At 33.7% G+C, this 16766-nt stretch overlaps 1 non-coding gene across 1 annotated transcript; it reads right to left on the reverse strand.

Moving 5' to 3' along the window:
- Window positions 1-8530: 8530 nt before the first annotated feature.
- LOC121231515 (small nucleolar RNA R71) lies at window positions 8531-8637 on the reverse strand. Its single transcript, XR_005929573.1, has one exon. It is a non-coding gene; the product is annotated as a small nucleolar RNA R71 (small nucleolar RNA).
- Window positions 8638-16766: the final 8129 nt, after the last annotated feature.

A 16766-nucleotide genomic window follows, 5' to 3' on the forward strand; every position in this document is an offset into this window, starting at 1 on the left:
TATGATGTTTAATATGTAAGTTGAAAATCAAAATATTATAATTGAATATAAGGTGAGAAATGATTTATTTGAAAACTATTGAATATTTATGAAACATTATATATGTGATTTTGGAATGATTATGAATTGTTACAGCATGTGTATTGAGAAATACGAGAGTGACTCTAATTCAGGAAAGTTATAATTTTGTTAAAATGCCTGTTTTAACATAGTAAACGATTAGGATACAATTGGCATGCTAATAGGGTTAGTATGCGCGCTTTACGGGATTTGCACTTCGGTGCCCCTGTATACACTTCGGGGGTCCCTGTGTGCACATTTGTGCCCCTGTCTACACTTCGATGCTCTTGTTATGCATCTATGATGCCTCTGGTGTGTTGTAGTTAACCAAGTATCCAAGTCAAGTTACTAGTTCATCGGGCTAAATGTGAATGGAATTTACAAAATTATTTAAATGTTAAAGGCTAATGTATAGTCAAGATATTAATAAATGTTAAATGCTCAATGAATTACTTTATCATATGTGAGTATCATTATATTGATGATTATTTGGTTAAAGATAGATGTTTATATACATATATGTATGAGTTTGGATTGAATTATTATAGTACAAGAAGCATACGATGAACCATTTTCAGTACTAATCCTATAAGTGCTTTGTAAATGAATAACAAGTATGATTAATCTTTTTATTTAGTTTTCACATTGTTTAGTGAAAGTAAGTGATTTCGGGATGATATGTTTATATGAAAGTTTGAATCAAAAGATGAATTATAGAATGATTATATGTTAAATGTGTAAGTGTTATGGTAAGAAGAAACGTTTAAGTGAAATGCTTATAAGGAAAAATATATACATGTATATGCAAGGCTACACCAATTATCCATGAGTGGTGTAGTGAATAGAAAATGAAAGTTAGCTTAAAATATAATAAAAATTATGCTTAGTTGTTTGTTCTAATATGTCAGTAGTTAAGTTGCCTTTATACGAACTTACTAAGCATTATTGCTTACGTTAGTTGTTTTCTTTTTCTATAGATCATCGGAAGGTTCGATTTGGTTGGAAGCTAGTTAAAGACCTATCACACTATCCAGCAGTTAATTCGGTAGTTTTTGAGCATTTTTTCTAAGGTTTATAATGGTGTTTTGATGAATATGTAAATGGTAATTTGGTATGTTTGTGCCTTGATGTTTATGTATGGTTGTTGGACTTATAATGCTTGTATAGGTAAGTCCTTTTGGTCACTTTTGATAATGGATGTATATGGCATTTTGGTATAAGATGCTGGCTTGGAAATGGTCATTTATGATATGTATTAGGTACATAACAGAATGAGGTTTTTATGCATGGAATTAGGTAATGTTAACATGTTTTGGTAAATGTTGTTTGTTATAACTGTGGTGCCTTTGAATGGCATATTGGTTAGTTGAATTAGGGTTTTGAATTGGTATCTTTATGTATGAATGGATGATGGTTGGAACCCTTGAATGTGTGGTTAAATGATTTGAATGGTTAGGCATGATATGGTTTTGAAATGTATTGATTTTAGGTAATTTTGGGTTCATACGGCCTAAGACAAGGGCTTGTGACTCAGCTGTGTGTGACACATAGTCTAGTAACACGACTGTGTGTCATCTAATGATTTTTCTTAGAGTACAAGTTAGTGAGTTACACGGCCTGGCACACAGGCGTGTGACCCTAGATCGGAGGTTACACGACCTGAGACACGGGCGTGTGTCTCAGCCATGCGAGACAAACGGCCTGACCACACGACTGTGTGACCCCTGTTTCCAAAATTTTGCATATTTTTCCTAATCTTTCTAAATGCTTTCAAACTGATCCTGAAATGCTTCTAAGCTATTTTTAGGGCCTCGGGGGCTCGATTTAGGAACGATGTGCATGTATATGAATGGTTTATGATGTGATTGAATTATTGAATGATATATTGTTCAAATGTTTTCGAATGTGCAATAATGCTCCGTAACCCTAATTTGACAACGGAGATGGGTTAAAGGTGTTACATTTAGTACTTCACCCGGGTAATATCAAGATGTACCGAGACTTGAAAGACTCATACTGGTGGCTTGGTATGAAAAAGGAAATCTCAGAGTATGTTTCAACGTGTCTGACTTGTCGAAAAGTGAAGGCTGAACATCAAGTCTTATCATGCAAGTTGTACCCCTTAGAAATCCTAGAGGGGAAATCAGATAGGATTACGATGGACTTTGTTTCAGGGCTACCTTTTACTCTATCCAAAAAGAATTCTGTTTTGGTAGTAATGGATTGGCTCACGAAGTCGGCACACATTCTACTAGTGAACACTACCTATTCCCTAGAGAAGTTGGTTGACATATATATCGCTGAGATAGTGCACTTACATGGAATACCCTTTTCAATAGTGTCCGATAGAGACTCAAGGTTCGCTTCAAGATTTTGGAATCAATTACAAAATTCCTTGGGACCGAAGTTGAAATTTAGCACTACATTCCACCCTCAGACTAATGGCCAATCTGAGAGTTGTGTGATATACTTTGGAATCAACTGGGAGAAATATATCCCTCTATTGGAAGTCGCTTACAATAACAGTTATCACGCAAGCCTAAAGATGTCTGCCTTTAAAGCCTTGTATGGAAGAAGCTATAGGACACCTGCCTACTAGATGGAATTGAGCGGAAAATAATAGTAGGCCCAGACTTGGTGCAAGAAACAAAGGAAAAAGTCACAATGATTCGTAGCCACTTAGAGGTGGCTCAAGATCGACAAAAATCGTATATGGATTTAAAGAGCAAAGAAATTTCTTTCAAAATAAGGGATAAAGTGTTCCTAAAAGACTCATAATGGAAAAAGATTATCCAATTTGGTCGTTAAAGAAAACTAAGTCGAAGGTTTATGGGACTTGATGAGGTTTTGGACAAAGTAGGTCCAGCCCTGAACTATCGAGGATCCACAATGTATTCCATGTATCGATGTTAAGGAGGTACAAGTCAAATCCCGATCATGTGGTCCAAATTGAGGAGCTTGAAGTTGAACCAAATTTATCTTACGAGGAAGAGCATGTCTGTATCTTAGCTAGAGAGGTTAAGGAGCTAAGAAATAAAAGGATCCCCTTGGTTAAGGTATTATAGAGGAACCATTTCATCGAAGAAGGCACATGGGAGAGAGAAATTCAAATGAAAGTTTAGTACCTTCATCTACTTCCAGGTATGAATGTCGAGGATGAAATTTTCTAAATGAATGAGAGTTTTAACATCCTGCCGAGCGAAGCCATATTATTCAAGTACTATTATTAGAAGTAAGATTTACAGAATAGGTTCTGAGTGAATATAGTACTAGATATGACCAAGTACTAGAATACTATAAAATGTACATTTAGGCGAAGCCTTTATTAAGGCGAGCTTAGTGGTCTGACGAACTCTCTTATGGGTATACGCCATCCTAGCTGATGGACGTTAATGTTTATTCCTTAAGTATTAAGCCCTTAGTTTGAAAGAAAGGGCAACTTTATTATTATTTTATTTGGATCCATTTACTTGGCCAAAAGAGTACTAGTTAGAATGAGACAATGTTTTTGAAATTCAAAGGACTTGCATTTCAGATGAGAGGAAATATTATTAGTCACAGATACCAAATGAAGGGTAGTGGGAGGAAAAACTTGCCCACTAAGTTTTCCTTTCGCATGCACTTTTATAAAGCTAGCATTGGCTTCCTGACTAAGTTTTGTATTTTCTTTAGAAAACTTAATTTCTCTCCAAAAACGTTTTTTTGCATTTTTTTTAAAAAAACTCGAGAATTAAGACTTGCCTGAAGGATTGAGTTCATTGTATTCAACAAACTCCACCGACGTTTGTACCTGATAAATACCAAGGAAACTCAAGTTTTTTTGTAACACCCTAACCCATCTTTGTCACCAAATTAGGGTTACAGAACATTAATGTACAATAAAAAATATTTAACGTCTTAACATTTAAATAAATTAAACATATCATTATTCATTCGATTACATACATTTCATCCCTAAATAGAGCCTTCGAGGCCCTAAAAATTGCTTAGAAATAATTCGGGACTAATTTGAAGCAAATTGGAAACTTTTGGAAAAAGTGGCAAAAATTGGAAACAAGGGTCACACGGCCATGTGGAATCACCCCAAGCTGTGTAACTTTTGAACAAGGGACACACGACCGTGTCCCAGCTCGTGTCCTCACCCGTGTAACTCACTAAGTAAGGTTACATGGTCGTGTCACATACCTGTGTGCCAGGCTGTATAACTTACTGACTTGTACGTTAAAAAACTCACAAATGACACATGGCCATGTGTGACAGCCCGTGTCTCAGGTCGTGTGGACTCAAAATTTTACATAAAATCAAGTCATTTCATACCTAATTCATGGATAACTATTCCCACCATTTAAATACACATTCATGGGTTTCAAACACCATTCAAACATGCATAACTAAGTCATTTCAAACAACCTAATTTACATAACCAATATGCCATTCAAAGACACAACAATTGCATCCAAACATAACTAACCAAACATGTCAATATTGCCTCAATTCATGCATACAAACCTAATCCAAATAGGTACTAAAACATGTCACCATAGACCATTTAAAAAAAAAATCAACATACCAAATAACCTTATTAACAAGCACATGAAAGTAACCAAAATGACATAACTTGGTAAGGCATCAGGTATACCATACCAACCTAACTTTCAAAATGCTTATACATGCTAAAACACCATTAACACATTCACCAAAATACCATTACATATCACCCTATACATTTCATTATAAACTTTGGCCAAAATGCTCAAAAACTACTGAATTTTTGTTGGATACTGTGATAGGTTTTCGACGAGCTTCCAACCAAATCGAGCTTCTTATGATCTATAAGACAAAGAAAAGAAACTAAATAATCAACGAGTGCTTAGTAAGCTTGTATAAACCTTAAACATAACTTATCATCTCTATAATACAATTCATAGAATAAGTATAAACTGAAACCAATGCCATATGCTTAGTATGAGCTTATACAACATCATCAACTCACAAGTCAGTATACTTGTTCATGATACATATGAAATCAACCATAAGATATGTGGTTTACCATGTATAAACATAACATTTTACATCATCAATGTTACCATAATGCCATAATTCATTGCATTTGCATACTTACCATTTCCCTTTTCCTTTTCTTTCCCATTGAACCATTTAGAATTACATCGGATACTCGAGAAAGCTCACACGAAGTGTGCCTTTATCTATAACATTAACATTTCCTTTACATCAATGCTCACATGAGCTGTAAAATGGGCTTGCTCACATGAGCTGGTGGTCAGAATGTAAGCTACACAATGCTGCTCACATGAGCTGTGGAGAATCTGTAACAAATGTAGAACCTTAGCCATTAGTGGGACATTCAAGACCAGCACCCGAAATATGAAATCCCTAATGACATGTCATTTGTATCCTAAGAATTCTTAAGGTTCAACTGGGACTCAATATCCATCAATTCATCATAACATTGATACATTTGTATATATAAGATTTTTTCATATCAAATCAACATAATGAACATTCAATTTAACTAGCATAAAAGCGATTATAGTTCATACGAACTTACCTCGATAATTAGGGGCCTAGTAGTTAAGTTGAACTAATCCGAATCTTTAGCTTTTTCTCGATCTAAATCCGAACGTGGTTTATCTTGATCTAAATAGGTAATTTCAATCAATTAATTACTTCTAGAATTCAATTTAATCCATAGTTCATATTTATGTAAAGTTACCAATTTGCCCCTAACATTTTAACTTTTCATAATTTAGTCTTTAAGCTCATAACTTAAAATCTAACCATTTAAACCTAAATCCATGTTAACCATAGATGCGAGGGACCTTGATACAACCCATATTTACCATCATTTCACAATAAAACCTATAAATTTACACCTTTAACAATTTAATCCCTAATTTCAGAATTCATCAAAAATCACTTAACAAAACTTGTTTATTTTTTAGCAAAGATTCATAGTCTAAAAATTAACATAAAAAATCATTCAAAATAATTAATGGTAAGTCCCTCAAACTTTAATATTTTTGCAAATTAACCCTCGAGCTAGCTAGATTAAGCTACAATAAACTTAAAAACATAAAAATCAATAAAAATGGGACACAAAATCATATCATGCAAGGAAGAATTCAAAACAAAGCTCTCTCCCCTTCAAAAATGGTAGATTTGGCCAAGAATAAGAAAAATAAGAAGAAAACAACATTGTTTCATATTTTCTTTACTTAATTTTCTGTTTAATTACCTAATTACCATTTTAACCTTATTACTTTTTAAAATCACAACAAAAACTTGTCGATATTTGTCCAATAATTCCTTAAAAGATCTATTTACCATTCAAGTCCATTAGTTTAAGATTTCATAACTGATAAATCGTAATTTATACATATTTTTATCTCATGCTTAGCATATTTTTGGATGAATTATCATTAAATTTGTGGAATTTGATGCTCCTAATCCTTTAATTTCATGTTTTATACTTAGGTGGGCATAGGAGAGTAAAAAGAGCGAGAAACGGGCTAAAAATAGAGAAAATGAGTCAACGTGAGAAATCAACACGGCTTGGACTTCCTCACACGGGTAGACAACACGCCCGTGTCTATTTAATATATTGTAACATGGCCTAAGCCCATACCACACGACCGTGTCTAGTTAGCAGACTCTAAACACGGCCTAAGCCACCTCACACGGGCGTGTCCCTATCGAGCCCAAGTCTAGTCCTATTCGGAAGAGGCCACTCTAAAGGGTTTTAAAGCATTCTAAAGCCTATATAAACACCCTAGGAGGTCCCTAGAAAAGGATACACGGAGTAGGAGGTAAGGAATTACTCGAAGAAAGCCGATTGATCCATCTCAGAACCCGAATTCTCCTTCAAGACTGAAGATCTCCCTTCAATTTCCTTCAGGGGTTTTTGGGTTTTCTTTATGTTTTGATATTATTATTCTTCTAAGATGTTCCCTTTTACACTTATGAACTAAGTCCCCTAAATACCTAAGGGGAATGAAACCTAAGATGAAACTTATTATTATTTTTTGAATTATATGATAAATACTTGATTTGTTCTTAATTATGTGTTCTTAATTCTTGTTTTAATATTCCAGGATATTGATTCAAGTTTTGATGTGCTTATTTAGAGGAGAAAAAGTCCTTGTCTAAGAGTAGATTTAGTATAATTAAGCGGAGTTGATTGCACCCCTAGACATAGGGCGACATAAATTTGCCAGATTAGGGTCAAACCTAATAAGGGAATCTATAGATCGAGTTAATGCAACACTAGGGGTTTTAATTAGAAAGAGATTTCAATTAATCAACCTAGGGTTAGACGTTGTTAGTCTCGAGAGAGATAATAATATAAATTAGGGATTTCTACGGATCAAGTCAAGTGAATAAATCATCTAATTCAGAGTCAAGTAACAAGTGAAGTCTAAGTGGATTTTTCCTTGGGTATTGTCCAAATCAATCAGTTTTCCCAAAAGTATTTCCCCAATTTTCTTCCTGTGCATTCTTAGTTTAGTTAATTAGTTTAGATAAAGTAAATCCCCTTTTTTTAGGCTAGATAATAAAAAGAAAGTTAATACTAGTACTTTTAGTTCCTGTGGGTTCGACATTCCGGTCTTGCTATAAACTATACTGCTGTTCGATAGGTGCGCTTACCTTCATCGTGATAATAGTTAGTTTTCAAGTACGATCAATCATAAATATAAAACTTATCACGCATACATCAAGTTTTTGGCGCCGTTGCCGGGGATCTAAAATATTAAGAACGCTTAATTTGTATTACTTTAGCCATTTATTTTATTGCAATTTAAATTTTATCTTAGTTTTGTTAATTTTACTAAGTTTTCTTTTGTTTTCTTCTGACAGGTTTTTATAATTTATGACTAGGAGAAACCCGTCAGGACCATTACTTTTTTACAGTGAGTTTGAAAGCACAACTCACAGAAACTGAAGAGAAATAAAGCGAAACCTAAGAAATATAGAGGAAGGACAAGAGGAAGATATCCATAATACAACCGAGGAGATGGCTGAAAATCAGAATAATCAGCTTCCTCCTGTGGTTGCTGCAGATCCAATAAATCAGAATCCTGCTCCTCGTACTATGTATGATTATGCTAAACCTACTTTAACAGGAGCCGAATTGAGTACAGTTAGACCTGTTATTGTTGCAAATAATTTTGAACTGAAACCTAACGCAATTTAAATGATATAACAGTCTGTTCAGTTTGATGGTTTGCAGGACGAGGATCCAAACACTTATTTGGCGAATTTTCTGGAGTTTTGCGACACTTTTAAGATCAATGGCATTTTTGACGATGCCATTTGCCTTCGGTTGTTTCCCTTTTCATTGAGGAACAAAGCTAAACAGTGGTTGAACTCGTTACCATGAGGGTCAATCACAACTTGGGAACAAATGACCGAAAAATTTTTACTTAAATATTTTTCGCCAGCTAAAACTTCTAAGTTGAGGAATGATATCTCTTCTTTTGTGTAGATGGATCTAGAAACACTCTATGATGCATGGGAGAGATACAATGACCTATTGAGAAGGTGCCCTCACCATGGGTTACCTCTATGGCTGCAGGTTCAGACTTTTTACAACATTGTGAACCCCTCAATAAGGCAACTTATCGACGCAGTCACCGGTGGAACTTTAAACAACAAAACACCTGAAGAGGCTTATGAATTTATTGAAGAGATGCCACTGAATAACTATCAGTGGGAAGTCACGAGAACAAAGCCAACCAAAGCAGCCGGTGTTTTCAACCTCGACGCGGTTACTATACTATCTAACCAAGTAGAACTTTTAAATAAAAAGACTGACTGCTTTTATGGTTCTACTCAGGTACATCCAGTGATGAGATGCAATTCAAATGGAGGAGGAGTACACACAGAATATTAATCCTTCAACCCTATCACCGATGAGGAACAAGTTCAATATATGGGTAATAATAATAAATCTAGATCTCAAAATAACTCATACAGTAACACTTATAATGCAGGTTGGAGGAACCATCTCAATTTCTCGTGGGGTGGTCAAGGAAATCAAAGGCCACAACATCCCTCAGGTTTTCAGCAACCACCTTACCAGCAGGAAAAGAAGTCGAACCTTGAGGAGATGCTAACAAAATTCATCTCGGTGTCAGAAACTTATTTTTAGAATACCAAAACCGCACTTAAGAATCAATAAGCATCGATACAAGGGCTCGAAACTCAGATAGGCCAGCTTGCCAAACTGATTTCTGAATGACCACTAGGTAGCTTACCGAGTAATACTAAATCTAACCCAAGGGAACAAGTTAATGCGATTACCGTTCGAGATGAAGAAGGATTAGTTGAACCTGAACCAAAACCGAGGTAATGAAGTGTGGTAAGTAAAGGTGAAGGTGAGGTGGACCACAGTGAGCGAAAACCGGTAAGTAAAGAATACAAACCTCGCGTGCCATATCCCAGTGTGACAAGGAAAGACCACACGGACGAACAATTTGGCAAATTCCTTAAATTATTAAAGAAATTACATATTAACTTACCGTTTATTGAAGCTCATTCACAGATGCCAAATGCAGTTAAAATTTTAAAGGAGCTTTTAGCAAATAAACGAAAGTTGGATGAGGCGTCGCATGTGGAGTTAAGCGCAGTTTGCTCAGCCATTCTACAGAATAAGCTGAGAACAAATTGAAAGATCCAGGAAGTTTTACGATTCCTTATTTAATTGGTAGCTTAGATGTGGATAATGCATTAGCTGATTTAGGGGCGAGAATTAATGTTATGCCTTATAAAATGTTTAAACAACTAGGTCTTGGGAAACCCAAATAAAGTAGGATGAGCATTCAATTGGCTGATAAAACCATTAGATTTCCTAGGGGTATCATTGAAGATGTTTTTGTTAACATCGATAAATTTATATACCCAGTAGACTTTTTTGTTCTAGATATGGAAGAGGATAGTAACATACCTTTGATTTTAGGACGACCCTTTTTAGCAACTGCAAGAACCATTATTGATGTTGGTACAGGTGAACTCACACTTCGTGTGGGTGATGAAACAATCACTCTTCAAGCTTGTAATTTGAGTAACACATCGAATATTAAGGGTGGTTGTATAAATCATGCTACTAATACTAATCATGTGGTGCAACCTTCTTTACAGGAAACACGTTCGAAGAGCATACATGAGTCATGTTCAAGTAACAACAAAGGACCTATCTATGAAGAACGAAGACTTCAGCTCGATGAACTGGATGAATGGCGAACACCTGTCAAGGAGAAACCAAAAGCACACGAAAAATCGAAGCGACACCACAATGAACATAGGGATGAAACAAAGAAAATTAAAGTTGGGGAAAAAGTATTGTTAGATGAAAATGACCCCCGAATTGCTACTTTAAAGCACAATACAGATAAAGCGACTCCCTTCACGGTAATGAACATCTTCTCACATGGTACAGTCGAGGTAACACATACTGTATTCGAAATTTTTAAGGTAAATAATACTCGACTCAGACCTTATTTTGATAAAATTGATAGCAGAGGTAAGGAGTTTCAACTCCTCAATCCACCGTAATCACACGAAATTGAGGTAAGTAGAGCTTAGACTATAAATAAGCGCTTTTCGAGAGGCAACTCGAGCACTACAGTGTTGATTTCTTTAAAATTTTAGTTTTTAACATCTAAATCCTTAATTGAGTCCTTGAACATAGGTTTTCCAAATCCACACGGCCAGGCACAAGGGAGTGCCTTAGGCTGTGCTTATACCACGGGAGGCGACACGACCGTGCGATACTGTCGTGTGAAAACAAAGTAAAATTTTTCCCAAAACACGGGATTCGGTACATTGCCACGGCCATGCAACATGGCCGTGGGCAATCCTGCCAAATCAACACAGGCGTGCCACACACCCGTGTCTATCAATCGTGGTAGAAATTAAGAAATTAACACGAGTGTGCGACACTCCCGTGCCCACCACTCGTGGTCAAAACTGTCAAAATAACACGGGCATGCGCATATATACACGGGCGTAGGAGAAGCGAACGAAGCAAGCACGGCCGTATGCCCCAACATGCCCAAAGAACACAGGCGTGGGTCGAATTCCGGACACACCCAAACTTAAAAACCACGAAACACAATGGCTGAAATAAGGGCACACGGGTGTGCTTATTTTACTATTATTTTTATTTTTATTTTTATTTCTATTTTATTTAAAATTCCATTGTCTCTTATTTATTTTTGAAGACTTCTGTGTTATATTTCAAACTCTGCTTATCCTTATGGTTATTATCGAATTATCCCTTAATTCTCCTTCATAGTAGTGTTTACTTTCTCAGAATTATACCTTTCATAAGCTTTACCTACAATTCTCACTCTCGCTAATTCAAGGATTTCATCCACAATTTCAGGGCAGTTTCGCTTCTTTCCCTCTTTTGATATTATCATTATATTGATATTATATATCTTTGTACATTGAGGACAATGTATATCTTAAGTGTGGGGAGGGTATTTATGTGATTATAAAAAAATCCCTGAATTTTTATCTTGTTCTCAAATAATTTTCTCATATCATTATTGGAGTAAATTTTGATTGATTTATGATTCTTATTGATATGTTCTAAATCAAATCATAGGTAACTATGCATTGATTGTTTAAACTTTAAGACATTAGAGAATTGAGTATGATTAGTTGAAACTTTTGAGAATTAAAATTACTAGGTTGTTTCCCTAAATTGAGGTATTATCTTGAAATTCTTAATTTACAAGATTGACATCAAATATCCATAATTTCTGTGAGATTTTGAGCCTTTTAGAGAATATATTCTTCTTGCTCACTGATTTTATTACTCATGAGTGTATCAACATTAATTTGTTATTCTAGAACTTGCATCGATTATACATGTCGAGACCACACCATTGATTTGATATACTAAAATGATAAAGGCACTTAGGTTTTAACCTATTTTTTCTCCTCATAAAAAGCCTACCTACACAATTGACCCTTAGTGAACCCCTTTGAGCTTAACAAACTATTTTTTTTAATTTACCTAAATTTTAACCCATAACTTAACCCTTTTTAATTCATTAAGAATTTTTCCCATATTTATTAGCTCTCTTTCTATCGAGATTTAATTTGAATTATTACCTAGCCAGGTTCACTCTTTTTAGTCCCTGAATTATTTCTTATTATGTACTTTCCACATTTATGATTTGTTCTTAAAAAAAACATATATACATACATATTAGTAGTAATTCTTTGTTTTTGAGCTTAAGTATTTAATTCCATATTCCGAGATGAAGCTCATGTTTATTCAATTGATGTTAGTTTTTTTTCCAATTAGGTAATTTATCAAGTTAATCTCGATTCTAACCGTTTCTTTTTCAGCCTTTATCCACACCTTTAACCCAAAACCCCGTTACAACCCTTCGAAGACCTTTTGATTTGTATATCATCTCATTTATAGTGGTGGAGATTTGATTTTCATGCAAGCCTATGGTAATAACTGTTCATGTCTGACTAATGAGTGCTTAATTTGAACCTTAAACACATCGATTGATTTGAGTGAACCTTTAGTGAGGATGTCAACCATCGTCAATTTGGAATCAAAGATAATTACTTAGATAAAGGGGGATGCCTATAATTTTATGATTAGAATGCTCGACTTTGACTATTTGAAACTTTAATGTTCTTTTAGTTAAATTTTCAATGAATGACTACTTTTGGATTATTTTGAGACATTATTAATGAGAATTATAAGTTGAGAAGAATTTATTTTGGTTGTGAGTTGAGGATTTTGCTTGAGAACAAACAAACGCTTAAGTGTGGGGGTATTTAATAAGTCGTAATTTATATATATTTATCCATGCTTAGCATATTTTTGGATGAATTGTCATTAGATTTGTGGAATTCAATGCTCCTAATCCTTTAATTTTATGTTTTATACTTAGGTGAGCATAGGAGAGTAAAAAGAGCGAGAAATGGGCCAAAAACGGAGAAAATGGGTCAATGTGGGAAATCAACACGGCCTGGACTTCCTCACACGGGTAGACAACACGCTCGTGTCTATTTAATAGATTGTAACACGGTCTAAGCCCACACCACACGACCGTGTCTAGTTAGCAGACTCTAAACACGGCCTAAGCCACCTCACACGGACGTGTCCCTGTTGAGCCCAAGTCTAGTCCTATTCGGAAAAGGCCACTCTTGAGGGTTTTGAAGCATTATAAATCCTATATAAACACCCCGGGAGGTACCTAGAAAAGGAGAAACGGAGTAGGAGGCAAGGAATTACTCGAAGAAAGTCGATTGATCCATCTCAGAACCCAGATTCTCCTTCAAGATTGAATATCTCCCTTCAATTTCCTTCAGGGGTTTTTGGGTTTTCTTTATGTTTTGATATTATTATTCTTCTGAGATTTTCCCTTTTACACTTATGAACTAAGTCCCCTAAATACCTAAGGGGAATGAAACCTAAGACGAAACTTGTTATTATTTTCTGAATTATATGATAAATACTTGATTTGTTCTTAATTATGTGTTCTTAATTCTTGTTTTAATATTCCAGGATATTGATTCAAGTTTTGATGTGCTTATTCAGAGAAGCAAAAGTCCCTGTCTAAGAGTAGATCTAGCATAATTAAGCGGAGTTGATTGCACCCCTAGACATAGGGCTACATAAATCTGCCGGATTAGGGTCAAACCTAATAAGGGAATCCATAGATCGATTTAATGCAACACTAGGGGTTTTAATTAGAAAGAGATTTTAATTAATCAACCTAGAGTTAGACATTATTAGTCTCGAGAGAGATAATAATATAAATTAGGGATTTTTACGGATCAAGTCTAGTGAATAAATCATCTAATTCAGAGTCAAGTAACAAGTGAAGTCTAGGTGGATTTTTCCTTGGGTATTGTCCAGATCAATCAGTTTTCCCAAAAGTATTCCCTAATTTTCCTCCTGTGCATTCTTAGTTTAGTTAATTAGTTTAGATAAAGTAAATCCCCTTATTTTTAAGCTAGATAATAAAAAGAAAGTTAATACTAGTACTTTTAATTCCTGTGGGTTCGACATTCCGGTCTTGCTATAAACTATACTCTTGTTCGATAGGTGCGCTTGCCTTCATCGTGATAATAGTTAGTTTTCAAGTACGATAAATCATAAATATAAAACTTATCACGCATGCATCAATAGCCATTAGACTCATTTAGCTATTAGAATTCAACTTTTATACTTTTTATGATTTAATCCTTTTTACCTAATTAACCATTTAAACATTGAAATTTCTTAACAAAATTTCAATACGACCTTAACATTAGTCCCTTAAACACTAAATAATTAAAAAATCAATAACTCGCTCGTCAAAATTGTGATCCCAAAATCACTATTTCTGACATCACTGAAATCGGGCTGTTACATTTTTTCATAGTTATTTACATTTTATACTTAAGGGTTAGTTTAAGGGAAAGAAGGAGGAAACTTTCAGATTCTGGGTTTCCTATTAACAGTCTTGTTAGATATGTTTAATTTATGGTAAAATGATATGATAATATAACTCTTCATGTTATAGCTCAAGAAACTCTTAAAAGTTCCCGAGTAAGGGAAATGGTCCTGCTGTCTAAGCTTTTCTGGAACTTTTCTGGTCATTTCCTTTAAACTCCATGAGTGTGTTTTGTTTTTGTTCATGTTTGGTATAATGTAAGTTTACCTATTTTGTAAAGGTAAAGTGTTTGCACCAAAGTAACAAATGTTTATTATGAAAAGTTTGGTCTGACATATCTGCAAAAATGTTATAAGGGTTTTGCTTCGTGTTGAATTAATACTCGCATACTCTGAAAGGAAACATATGGTTTGAATAAAAAAAAAGAAATCATAGCATTACCTTCAATGATATGAGCATTGAACTGAAAGATCACTCTCGAAACCCTTTTTTTTGAAAATGTCAACTTTTTATTTTGAAAAAACGAAAACGAAAATGGGAGTCGCCATCAATCCTTTTTTATGAGATGTGATCGGGTCACCTTGTGATTGATCGTTTTAATAAAACGTTTTGATTTACTAAAACAACAATTTTGGTCTACGAAATTCGAGAAAATGGGTTCGGGATTCGGTTACGTACGAGGAATGATTAGCACTCTCGTAACGCCTAAAATTGGTACCTAACTGATTAATCAATGTCTTAACGTCGAAAGTTGAAAACTCGAAAAGAAATTTAAAATATGATCCTTTTTTATTAATGATGATTTAAAAAAAAGCTTGAATAAATTGAAACGAGCATTAAAGGCCCCCTCGTATCGAGATAATCGAATGTCACATCCCATAAGTTAGGACAATCGAATGTCACATCCCGTAAGTTAGGACACGACATTTGAACCCTTGAAAATATTGCCTTTTAATTATTTTATTTTAAAAGTTCTACATTGATCTTTAAAAGGATATTCGGTTGTTTAGATCCAACGAGAAAAAATTGAAACCCCATAAGTTAGGGCACGACCTTTCTCAAGTTTCCAAACGCGGAATATTGCCTTTATTTTTATTTAAAATTCATGTATATTAAAAGGATATTTGGCTATTTAGGTTCGACGAGAAAAAATCGAAACCCTGTAAGTTAGGGTACGATTTTCTCGAATCTCCAAAATTCGAAACATAACTTTATTATTTTTTAAGTTTTTCCATACGTAAAACGAATATATTTAAAAAAAATACACATTTATTTGGACATGATATCCGCAATAAAATATTAAAGAATAATAGTAATAATAAATTATAATACTAATATCCATAACAAGATAATAATAATGACGACAATAAAGATAAGTATATCATGAAAACATCAAAATAGTGAGAGAAATAATATAACAAATAAAATAAAATAATAAAAAATAATAAAAAAATGAAATAATAATGACAATAGGGAAAAAATATACAAATATGAACAATATAAATCTTAAAATAAAAGGCGAGACAATAATAAATAAATGAATAACTAAATAAATAATAAAATATAAAAAAATTCATGAAAAGTTGAAATTATAATGATAAATAGATAAATAATATAGTAAATAAATAAGAAAAATTAATCAAAATACAAATTAAGTTGAAACTTACTAAGTTTAAAACTCATATTGCAAAATAAATGAGGAAAAAGGAAACACGAATATACAAATAAAATGAAAATAGATAGTAAAAACTTAAATATATAAAAATAATAAAAGGAAGAAATAACTAATAAATGACTAAATAAATAGATAAAATAAATATAGTAATGTTAAATTTAAGCAAAACATTTAAAGGAAAGATAAATAAATAAATAAATCGGTATAAAAATATAGACCATATTGGAGTTAAATATTTAAAAGGTAAAAGTATAATGAACAAAATAATAAATATAACAAATACAAATAGTATTAAATTTAGCTATTAAAAAAATAAAGGATAATAAATAACTAACACATAAATAATGAAATTAGCCAAACGAAGGACTAAATTGAAATCCAAACAAAATTAAAAGCTTAAATCGTAATAAATTAAAATAAAAACTAATAAGGACTAAAATTGAACTCGCGTAATACGGGAAGGCTAACTGGGAAATTATTCCCTATCCCCAAAACGGCGTCATTGCTCAAGGGACTAAAATGAAATCCAAATAAAATTATAAGGAAGAAATTAAAAAAAATGGATTGCAAAATGATTAAAAAGCGGAAGGGCTAAA

The sequence above is a fragment of the Gossypium hirsutum genome, chromosome A06 (assembly GCF_007990345.1).
Source record: "Gossypium hirsutum isolate 1008001.06 chromosome A06, Gossypium_hirsutum_v2.1, whole genome shotgun sequence".
Taxonomy (NCBI): Eukaryota; Viridiplantae; Streptophyta; class Magnoliopsida; order Malvales; family Malvaceae; genus Gossypium; species Gossypium hirsutum.